Here is a 12,094-nt window from a genome sequence, read left to right as displayed (position 1 = left end):
CCAGGACTGAACCCAGACTGGGATGGGTCAAGATAATCTTTCATCCAAGAGTACTTGCAATTGCTTGGCCACAGCCCTCTCAATCACTTTCCCTAAAAAGGGGGTATTTGCAACCGGTCGGTAGTTATCACAAACCAATGCGTCCAGGGTGGGCTTATTCAGTAGTGGTCAGATCACCGCCTCTTTCAAGGCGCCTGGAACTACTCCCTCCTGCAGTGATGTGCACACTCTGGATCCACTTGGTCAAACCCCCTCGGCAAGCTTTAATAAGCCAAGAAGGGCAAGGGTTGAGAGGACACGTTGCTGGCCGCATCATCGCAAGCACCTTGTCTACGTCATCAGGCCACATCAACTGAAACCGTTCCCAAGAAGTTGCAGCAGACGTTGCACCGGACACCTCTACAGTAAATGTAGAGGGGACATCAAGACTGGTATGGAGGCAAGCAGCTTTACCCCCTAAGTGCCTACCAAACAATTCACAGTGGGCCTCCGAAGGGTCTAAAACTCCATTTCTTGGAGTTGATGTCAATAGACTCCTGACAATACGGAAAAGCTCCACCGGACGGCTACTGGAGGATGCGATGGACGCAGAGAAGTGGGCCTTCTTCGCCACCCTCACCGCCACACAGTAGGTACGGTTATGATGTTTTACTCGTGCCTGATCAGCATCACAGCATGTCTTTCGCCACGTGGTCTAGCCGTCGTCCAGCCTGTTTCATTGCCCTTAGCTCACTGGTGTACCAAGGTGCAGACCGGGCTCCGCAATGCTGGAGAGGGAGCTTGGGGGCAACCCAATGCACCTCACTGTTCCACAGCATGACAAAGACTACAACAGGGTCATCTGCTCTATCTACTGGGAACTCTCCCAGGGCATTCAAGAATCCAGTGGATTCCATTAGGCTCCAGGGCTGGACCATCTTAATCTGTCCACCACCCCTGCAGGGAAGGATCGGAGCCATAAGTCTAAACTTCACCAGGAAGTGGTCTGACCATGACAATGGGGTGACATCCACCACCCCCTATCTCCAGACCACCCCTTCCTCCATCTGGAGCAAAAAACAAGTCGAGGGTGTGCCCTGTCCTATGCGTCGGGCTAGTGACAACTTGAGACAAACCCCATGGTCGTCATGGAGGCCATGAAGTCCCGAGCTCGAATACTGGAGGCAGCCTCAGCATGGACATTGAAGTCACCCGGGACTATCATTCTGGTCTCCTCCAACACCACAGCAGAGATGGCCTCCGCCAGCTCAGTCAGAGACGGTGCCGGGCAGCAGGGTGGACAGTACACCAGCAGCAACCCTAGTTTCCTGTCTCTTCAGCCCAATACCAGGTACAGGCCCTCACAGCCAGCTCCATGACAGAGTGGTTTCCTGGTGACAGAGATGGAAGTTCTGTAGACTGCAGCAACTCCTCCTTCCCGTCCCTGCAGCCTGTGCTGGTGTTGCACTGAGTATCCTGGTGGGGAAAACTGGGTCAGATCAACTCCTCCCAGCTCACCCACACAGGTCTCAGTAATTCACACCGAATCGGCACCTTTATCCACAATCAAATCATGGATGAGAGTGGTCTTACTGTGTACCAATCTGGCATTAAACAACAACACACACAGGCCAGTGGGCACAGCAGATGAGCAACGAGAAACCCATCCATGAGAGGAGTGGCAGCAATGAACAAGGCACAGATAGCCTTATCCTAGTCTTCTAAGGTAATTCACCACATCCCATGGCTATATTTCTATCCATGATCACTGAAATTGGGGTGGCATCACCCATGTTCCTCCGTACTAAGACTCCTCCTAAACACCTGATATGGACCCAACACGTGTCCACCAACAAAGCCTGTCAGAGTGAATTATCTCAGAAGGCCTCTGCGAGAATTGGGAACAGTCATACCCATTCAAACTTTTTCACACAGGGCCCATCTACTCCCGCTCTGTCTCACACCCAGGGAGGGCCAGCCTTCTGCCAGTTACAGACTCTCACTCTGAAGGCATCTGGTGACTTTCTCCTCTCATTCAGTTCACTGAACAGGCTCTCACCCTTTGCAGGAACTACACATGCACCACATGCCCTCCCCACCACCAATCTCCTCTAGATTGGTTTAACAGAAAATTAAAGCAAACAAAAGAGAAAGGTAATAGAAGCAGGTAGCGCCCTCGCCCTTGGGACTCCCTAAGGGGCTCCTCAAGGGGCAACCCCCTTTGGTGTCACCCCTTCAGTGGTGACCCCGCCGGCAGTAGACCCATCACCCAAGGGCAGCTGGGCTTTTATGCCTCCCGACCCAGCCAGCAGCTGATGCAAGAGGCTGCAAGATTAACTGCAGCCTCTCTCTGGAGCCAGGGTCAGGCAGGGGGTCCCAGTCCTTGCAGCACTTACCAGGGACTTCAGCTGTCTTGAGAGACAGCACCCCAAAGGCGCAAGCACTCAGATGCTCAGATACTCACTCCCAGGGCAGGTCTTCTTCAGTCCCCTAGTGCTGCAGCTGTTCCCCAATAAGCATGCAAATGATTGATTTATTCTCAGCAAACTTGCATAGGATCCCATTTCTTATCTCCTGGATTAAAAAGCAGGGAAATTCACTAAGAAGCAAAACAAAACAAAACCCTTGTGGTTTAAGAACGTACCTATAGCCAACAGACATTTCTATCAAACTTTAAAAAGCAGAGAAATTGGCCCCCTATAGTGTATACACCAAGGGAGCAGAAAACTTGACCTCTCTGAGATATTGTACTGCCCTACAAATTTGTCAAAATGCAAACACAATTTGAGTTGGACTTTCACAGTCCAATCCACTTCCTGTGTAGCTTGGAAGAATTTGGTAAGGTGCCTCTGAGCATATAGTGAGTGGTGGCAACACCTGCAATCAAAACTGCATCTCCAAAGATGAAGAATTACATTTTTGTATGTTTGTTTGTGTTCTCACTTTGATTCTTTCCTGTGTTGCTGTTTCTGCAGAGAATCCAACCTAGAAAATTATATTTCACTTGCTATTCATCCTAGAAACCTTATTTTTCTTAATTTCAAGCCTTTTTATTGGCCAATGTCATATGATGGTGAAGATAGCCTTTTGTGTGGAGGTTATATTCTATTTCTGTTTTGAGTGCATTAACAGTTGAATTTGAAACTGCAGCTTCGATGTAAAATCAGATAGATTACAATACGTTGCTATTTAAGCCATGAATCTAGCAGCTGGGAAAAAACAAACTTGGCCTGTCCAAGATGCATGTTTTCAGCCTGTTATGCTTAAACCACTCCACTAACCACTAAGAAAGGATGGACATGGTCAATTGAAAGCACAGAGGACACCTAGAATTTTGCTAGAATAATAATAATAATAATAAAATAATAATAATTTTATTTATTGGTCGCCTATCTGTCCAGGTTAATGGACACTCTAGGCGACTTACAATAAAAAACAATACATCATATACAATATACAAAATAAAACACAGTCATAGTCAATTTAAAATCAGTTTCCAATTAAAACATCATAAAACTAACCCTCCCCAATCCCATAGGCCTGCCTGAATAGCCAGGTTTTTAAGGCTCGGCGAAAACCTGTCCGGGAGGGAGTATGTCGAAGATCAAGAGGAAGGGAGTTCCAGAGGGTGGGGGCCACAATCGAGAAAGCCCTCTCTCTGGTCCGCACCAGCCTAGCTATTTTAACCGGTGGGACCGAGAGAAGGTCTTGTGAGGCTGATCTTGTCAGGTGGCATAATTGGTGACTCTGGAGGCGCTCCTTCAGATAAACTGGGCCGAAACCGTTTAGGGTTTTAAAGGTCAATACCAACACCTTGAATTGGGCCCGGTAGACAACTGGTAGCCAGTGAAGATCCATTAACACTGGAGTGATGTGATCACGGCGACGGCTGTGCTTGATCAAGCGCACCGCCGCATTCTGTACCAGCTGTAACTTCCGGACCGTTTTCAAGGGTAACCCCATGTAGAGCGCATTACAGTAGTCCAAGCGAGAGGAGACCAGGGCATGTATCACTTGTGGGAGCAGATGAACAGGAAGGTAGGGACGCAGCCTTTGTATCAGACGTAATTGATACCAAGCTGCCCGAATCACTGCTGACACCTGAGCCTCCATGGACAGCTGGGAGTCAAGAATGACCCCAAGGCTGCGGACCTGGTCTTTCAGGGGTAATCTCACCCCATTAAGCATCAGGTCTGTAATACCCAGCCTCCCTTTATATCCCACGAGCAACACCTCGGTCTTGTCAGGATTCAGCTTCAGCCTGTTCTCTCCCATCCATCCACTTACAGATTCCAGGCACTTGGACATGGTATCTACAGCCAACTCTGGTGACGACTTAAATGAGAGATAGAGCTGAGTGTCATCCGCATATTGGTGACACTTCAGCCCAAAACTCCTGATGATGGATCCCAGCGGCTTCATATAGATGTTAAATAGCATGGGAGAGAGGATAGAGCCCTGTGGCACACCACAATTAAGAGACCAAGGGTCTGAAACCTCATCTCCCAAAGCTACCCTCTGGTGCCTGTTTGAGAGATAGGAATGGAACCACTGTAAAACAGTGCCCCCCATTCCCAATCCCTCAAGGCGATCCAAAAGGATACCGTGGTCAACGGTATCGAAAGCCGCTGAGAGATCTAGGAGGACGAGGAAGGTATACTCCCCCCTATCCAGCGCCCTCCTCATATCATCCACCAGAGCGACCAAGGCTGTTTCAGTTCCATGCCCAGTCCTGAAACCCGATTGGAATGGATCTAAATAATCTGTTTCCTCCAAGTGTGTCTGTAACTGTTTGGCCACCACTCGTTCAATCACCTTGCCCAAGAATGGTAAATTAGAGACTGGGCGGAAGTTATTCAGTTCTCAGGGATCCAAGAAGGGTTTTTTTTAAGATGGGCTTTATCACTGCTTCCTTGAGGGCTAATGGCATTGCACCCTCTTTCAAGGATGCATTTACCATTGCCTTGATCCCTTTGCTCAGTGTCTCCTTGCAGCTCATAACAAGCCACGAAGGGCAAGGATCAAACAGACAGGTGGCTGGCTTCACGATACCGAGCACCTTGTCCACTTCCTCAGCGAGAAGAGGCTGAAACCGATCCCACTGGACCGGAATGCAACTGGCCGACCCTGGCCCACTACCTGTATCCACGGCAAGCGGAATCGTGCTCTTCAGGCACTCGACTTTATCAGCAAAGTGTTTAGCAAAATTATCACAGGAGATTTTCGATTGCTCCATGGGTTCCTGAGCAACTGGACCGACCAGGCTTCGGACCACTTGGAACGATCTCCTGGGACAACACTCTGCTGACACAATAGAGGCAGCAAAGAACTCCCTCTTTGTTGTCTTTATTGCCACTTGGTAGGCAGTGATTGCTGCTCTAACCCGTGTCCGATCGTCTTCAGTGCGAGATTTCCGCCACCGGCGCTCAAGTCGTCTCACCTCCTGTCTCAGACCCCGCAACCGTGGTGTATACCAGGGCGCTGTCTGAGTTCTATTCAGGGGAGAGGACGTTTCGGGGCCACCCGATCCAAAGCCCCAGTGATCTCCCGATTCCACTTCATCACCAGGGCTTCGACCGGGCGACCTTCAGTCAGCTCCAAATCACCCAGCGCATTCAGGAATCCCTGAGGTTCCATCAGGCATCTGGGCCAGACCATCTTAATAGGTCCTTGTCCCCTATGGAGGGTATGTGGCATCGAGAGGTCTATATTCACCAGGTAGTGATCTGACCATGACACAGGGTTAGAAGAAACAACCCTCCCTTTCAGAACACTTCCCTCCCCTCCCGAGACAAACACAAGGTCAATTGCATGACCGGCTACATGGGTGGGCCCTGAATTACTGAGGTGCAGATCCCAAGAAGTCATGGTTTCAATGAAATCCCAAGGAGCTCCCATGAGGATAGACTTGGCGTGTACGTTAAAATCCCCCACAACCAAAAGGTTGGGGGAATGTAACCGTACAGCCGCGACCACCTCGAGCACCTCGGCCAGGGAGTCTGCCGTGCAGCGGGGCGGGCGGTACACAAGCAGAATCCCTAAACTGCCCGTTGGGCCCAACCTCCAGTACATGCAATCAACAAACTTGGTCTCATGGAGAGGAGGTCTGGCGAAAACCAGAGATCCCCGATAGAGGACTCCCACACCCCCTCCCCGCCTACCAATCCTCGGCTGCTGTGCGTACTGGAAACCCGCTGGACACATGGCCTCAAGTATTGGAGCTGAGGCCTCATCCAGCCAGGTCTCCGTAATACAAGCCAGGTCTGCGTTCTCATCCAAGATCATGTCATGGATGAGCGTTGTTTTTTGTACCACAGACCTGGCGTTACACAACAGCAGTCAAAGACTGGATGGAGTTCTGCATCCCCCAGTTATCTTCTGGTCGTGAACAGGTCCGGAACAGGGGATGGATATTATGCATCTATCCCTTGTTCCCCTATGCTGGCGTGGCCTGCCATTTGCGCCTCTCCAGGATCTGCCACCCAGCCTTTCAATATCATGGCTCCCCACCCTTCTCACAGTATCCCCTCCTGGTCTACACATATCTCCCTCCCTGTTCGCCAGTCAGGCAGGTCCTTGCGCCTACCTCTCACCTCCCACCACTCCTGGGCCTCCACCCCAAGAACCCCCCTACCTCTCACCGCCCTGCCTTAAAACAACCCCCCCAAAAGAGAAAGGGGAAAAAACCCAACCAACACACAAAAAAACACCCAGGCCACCTCAGCCAGCCGGCTTATGTATCCCTCCCAAGAGGGACAGGTGGTAGCAATCAGTGCCAGCTGGCTGGGTACCTGGGGCCTGGTCCTGCAGGGTGCAGGTCCGCCAGGCAGAGGTCCCACAGGGAAGGGTGGTGGAGGTGGTGATCCCACAGCAGCAGCAGCAGCAGCAGCAGCAGGCTCTCCTTCCCTGGGCAGCGATGTTCTCCTCTTCCTGCAGGCCCTGGGTCTCTCTGAATATATTTCACCTCCCATTATTTTATCTTGTGCAAACTAAGACACTTCTCATGTGCACTGGAGGCTATTCTGCAGAATATTCCTGTCATGGGAGTCATCCCACCAAGTTTCAGTTATACCTATCAAGTCATATTTACTCTCCTGTATTAAGAGTTCAAATTTGTGCTGTTTGTTTCTTATACTCTGGGCATTATTTATTTATTTATTAAACTTGTATACCGCCCCATAGCCAAAGCTCTCTGGGCGGTTTACAATAACTAAAAACAAATACAATTTAAAATACATCTTTTAAAAAAGAATTTAAAACACAATTTAAAAATTTAAAACAATATAGAACAATATACAGACATCGAAGACCATGTGATTTATGGCCTGGTTTCCTTCCTGAGCCATTCCCTCAGTTTCTCTTACTGTGCACAAGCCTTTGTTAGTTGTTACCGTCAAGTTTATGTTTCCCTACTCCTTAGGATTCAGTTTAAAGTGCTGTGGCCAAACACATTCTTCCCTTGTGAGGTGCAATGCATCATTTGCCAGCAGTCTATCTTCCAGGAAGCGTAGCCAGTGGTCCCAGAATCCAAATCTCTTGTGTCGGCACCACCTTTCTAGCCAGTCATTCACCCAGAGTATTTTTCTTTCCCTTTCCACTATTATATTATATTAATATTAATATAAATAAACTATTATCGGTCTGTTCTTTCTTTGTTTCTGCTTTCTCTGGCGCTTGCCGATTTGATCTGCTGGGTACATTTTTGGGTGATTCGATCTGCAGGGTTTTTTTCGGGTTGCAAAAATTACGTAATTGTTTTCGTAGATACTTATGTAAATGACAGCATTTCATGTAGTTTTTTGGCAGCAGAGAAAAACATTGTGTAATTTTTCGGTCACTTACATGAATGATCACTCTGTTCCATGTGGGGTTTTGGCGGAGGGGAAAAACATTGCGTAATTTTTAGGTCTCTGACGTGAATGAATGATCACAGCATTCCTCATGTTTTTTGGTGGTGGGAAAAAATTGCATGCTTTTTTTGGGTTTTTTTCCAGTCACACAGTGATACATACACACACATTTAGCACAGAGAGAGACAGAGACAGCCCTTGGTTAGATCAGGACAGCAGCAATGAAAGAGGGATGTGGGCGGGGCGAGGTGGGTAGCGTGGATCAGTCTCATCATCATCATGTTTTCCATGCAAGAGATCCAGAATGCTCTGAAATATCTTGTTTGAAAAACATGACAGTGCAGGATGATTTGATAATTAACACTGAAGACATATATAGTCATTTTTGCATTATATTGTGATAATAACATTTTTTCGTAATATATAATGGACAGATAGAAATCCTGTAGTTGACACAACATCTTAATTATGAAAAAAATACATAAAATGGGGGAGGATTTCATAGAATCATAGAATTGTAGAGTTGGAAGGGGCCTATAAGGCCATCAAGTCCAACCCCCTGCTCAATGCAGGAATCCAAATCAAAGCATTCCCGACAGATGGCTTCTAGCTGCCTCTTGAATGCCTCCAGTGTCGGAGATCCCACTACCTCTCTATGTAATTGGTTCCATTGTCATGTGGCTCTAACAGGAAGTTTTTCCTGATGTTCAGTTGAAATCTGGCTTCCTGCAACTTGAGCCCATTATTCTGTGTCCTGCACTCTGGGACGATCGAGAAGAGATTCATGTACTTGAAGAGTGCTATCATATTTCCCCCAGTCTTCTCTTCTCCAGGCTAAACATGCCTAGTTCTTTCAGTCTCTCCTCATAGGCCTTTGTTTCCAGTCCCCTGATTGTTGCCCTCCTCTGAACCTGTTCCAGTTTGTCTGCATCCTTCTTGAGGTGCAGAGACCAGAACTGGATGCAGTACTCAAGATAAGGCCTAGCCAGTGCTGAATAGAGGAGAACTAATATGCCACGCGATTTGGAAACTATAATTCTGTTAATGCAGCCTAATATAGCATTTGCCTATTTTGCAGCCACATCGCACTGTTGGCTCATATTCAGCTTGTGATCAATGACAATTCCAAGACCCTTCTCACATGTCGTATGGCTGCATAAAGTATCCCCCATCTTATAACTGTGCATTTGGTTTCTTTTTCCTAAGTGTAGAACTTTGTATTTATCCCTGTTGAATTTCCTTCTGTTGTTTTCAGCCCAATGCTCCAGCCTATCAAGGTCCCTTTGAATTTTCTTTCTGTCTTCCATGGTATTAGCTATGCCCCCCAATTTTGTATCATCTGCAAATTTGATAAGCGTGCTCTGTACCTCCTCATCCAAGTCGTTAATAAAAATGTTGAAGAGCACTGGGCCCAGGACCGAGCCCTGTGGTACCCCACTCATTACTTCCGCCCAGTTTTGTCATACTGTGTCCCTATAAGTATCCGATTTCACACTATGGTTGTACGATACTTCCTTTACGTTTTAAGTATGCCTTGGGGTAGCCATGGTTCTCCATTGTTTTCATCCTGAGGGGCAGTTAGGCTGAGAGATGGTGAGTAGCCCATGGTCACCCACTGCAGTTTATAGCTCATTTCCATTTTGAAAAATTAATTAAAACAATTTACATGCAGGCAAAATTTATTAAGTGGATTCACACAATATGTTTAAAGCACATCCAACTCGCATTTAAAGCACATGACTTCCCCTAAAGAATTCTGGGAAGTGTCATTTCCCCCTCACAGTTATAGTTCTCACCACTCTTAACAAACTGCAGTTCTCATGATTCTGTGGTGGGATTCATGTGCTTCAAATGGGTGTTGAATGTGCTTTAAATGAATGGTGTGGATCTGACCTAGGTATGATGTGCATTCAAAAGTGAATTGAAAAGAACAATTTTAAAAGATACTTCTTATTCTTACTCATTATTCAGACAACTTTCTGAAGTAAAGGGTCAAATCTGTAAAAAAAAGTTTGGAGCAGCCATGTTAAAAGATAAGGGCAGGGTATTCCAGGCAGGGGGTTGCCAACCCTGCTTGGATATGGATGTCTTTGCAGAAGAACCCTAGTCAAGGTTTACCAACAGCACAATCCAAACTATATCTACTTAGAAGTCAGTCCTGTTGAGTTCTATGGGGCTTAATCCCTTAGTAAGTGTGTTTAGAATTGCAGCCTTCAGGAGCATCCATCTTTATGCCCCAAAGCTCCCATCTAACATCTCCACAACACTAGGCTCCTTTGTCCCTGCAGTGGCCTTCTGGTGACTGCCCTGGCCTGAAGGCACTTAACTCTTCTTGCTGAAAGCAAGTAGGCTAGATTAAATGTTCCCTACCCAGGCTGCACCTTTTAGCTAAGATTTCTGTCTTAATTTCCAATCGGATATATTTTTTTAATTGTATGCTCCAAGCAACTGTGATTGATGCTTTATGTATCATGCTTAATGACATCACTGGGGCCCGCCCCATGACATCACTAGGGCCCGCCCCTCAAATCTCAGGTTTTGGGATGCTTCTGACCTGGCAACCCTATTTACATACTTTTTGAGTTCAATGGTATTTATTTCTGTGCAATCATGTTTGAAAATGGAAATGGACTCATTTCAAGTCGACCAAACTTATGGCGACCCTCTGAATAGGGTTTTCATGGTAAGCGGTATTCAGAGGTGGTTTTACCATTGCCTTCCTCTGAGGCTGAGAGGCAGTGACTGGCCCAAGGTCACCCAGTGAGCTTCATGACTGTGTGGGGATTCAAACCCTCGTCTCCCAGGTCGTAGTCCAACACTGACCTGGGAGAGGGGGAGGGGAGGTGATTGGGTAGGTGGGCTCTGGGCAGAGAGGAAAACCTTTTCCTTTCAAAAAAGGAAAACGTGAACAGTATCATTGCTTTTCAGCATTTCCCCCACCTTTTTATTCTACAGCAGGCACATGTAGCCTCCCACCCAAATTTAAACCAAAGCTGCCCCTGGCCACATCCACACCAGGCCTTTATTTCACTTTGGACAGTCATGGCTTCTCTCAACGAATCCTGGGAAGTGTAGTTAGTGAAAGGTGCTGAGCGTTGCTATGAGACGCCCTGTTCCCCTCACAGACTGTTAAATCAGTCAGGCCACTGGAGCTCTGTCAGTGGAACAGGAGTCTACTCTTAGCACCCTTCACAAACTACACTTTCCAGGATGCTTTGGGGGAAGCCATGACTGTCAGGTGTGGCCCCCTGATTAGCCAAGCCCAGCAGCTGTGAGGCTTTTAGAACACTGACAGTTGGTCCTACTGAGCATGCCCACCCTTATCATAGGGTTGAATGCTAAATTTCTTAAATTAATTAAAAATCAGCCAGGCATTTTTTTAACTTTTAAACTGCAGCAGATGAAGATCAGAGTATGGGGCAAGGTCAGTATTAGGATTACAGGTATTCTGTGAACCTGGCTGGTTTTTAATGAATTTCAACAGATTATGAGAACTCAGAGAAAAATGTCCAAAAAGGCTCTGGGTTTTTCCCCTCTCTTTTTAGACTTTGAACTCTCTCTTCTCTCTGACTGTTTTGTGTATCACCATGAAAATTGAGAGGGTTGTTAAGCCAGTGTTTCTGAGTTCAGGACTATGTTTTGTAAGTTTTTGTTTTGAAGTGAGCTTATGGGAAGCATCAGAATGGCAAGGGAGGTATTTTCAGTTTAACATTGCGGAATGTGAAAAATCCACGCTGACTACAGTATACAGCCACTCTTGTGGCTGCATAATATAACCCACAATTGTTTTTAATACCCTGCAAAATAAAACTAGGGGCAATATCATAACAGGAGCAGCTGCCAGAAAAGAGTACTGCTCATGGTAAATAGGAATGCAACACTCAGAACATATTGTCCTGTGTGAACCAGCCCTGAGACCTCAGCTTTTTCTGAATTCACTGTAAGCCCTATTCCATATAGCTTTGTTCATGGCTTGCATCCCAATTCTACAGCTGTTTGTTTGAAATGCAATCCACACTGCATTCAGTGGGACCATTTCCTAGGTAAGTGTATATAGGATTAAAGTCCTAGTCTATTTGTGCCCTTTCTTGCTTACAGATTTTTAATGGTTGTTTATTTATTTAGATTACAATTTACAACCTAAGACTGCTCTGTGTGGACTTGGAATAATTTTAAGCACACTAAGTGGTTATCAACCCCATTTCAGCAGGGAAAGATGAACATATTTTTGGCATAGAGCACACTTTGTCTGTAATGTATAAAAG

At 46.7% G+C, this 12,094-nt stretch overlaps 1 protein-coding gene across 4 annotated transcripts in view; it reads left to right on the top strand.

Annotated features, from left to right (window-relative positions):
* Positions 1-12,094, top strand: part of ANO2 (anoctamin 2) — a 261,951-nt gene that overhangs the window by 86,351 nt on the left and 163,506 nt on the right. The gene's annotated exons all lie outside the window — the stretch shown is intronic.

The sequence above is a fragment of the Rhineura floridana genome, chromosome 8, assembly GCF_030035675.1.
Source record: "Rhineura floridana isolate rRhiFlo1 chromosome 8, rRhiFlo1.hap2, whole genome shotgun sequence".
In the NCBI taxonomy this organism is placed as follows: domain Eukaryota; kingdom Metazoa; phylum Chordata; class Lepidosauria; order Squamata; family Rhineuridae; genus Rhineura; species Rhineura floridana.
The sequence above is the reverse complement of the archived record's forward strand: the minus strand, read 5'-3'. Positions and strand labels throughout refer to the sequence as shown.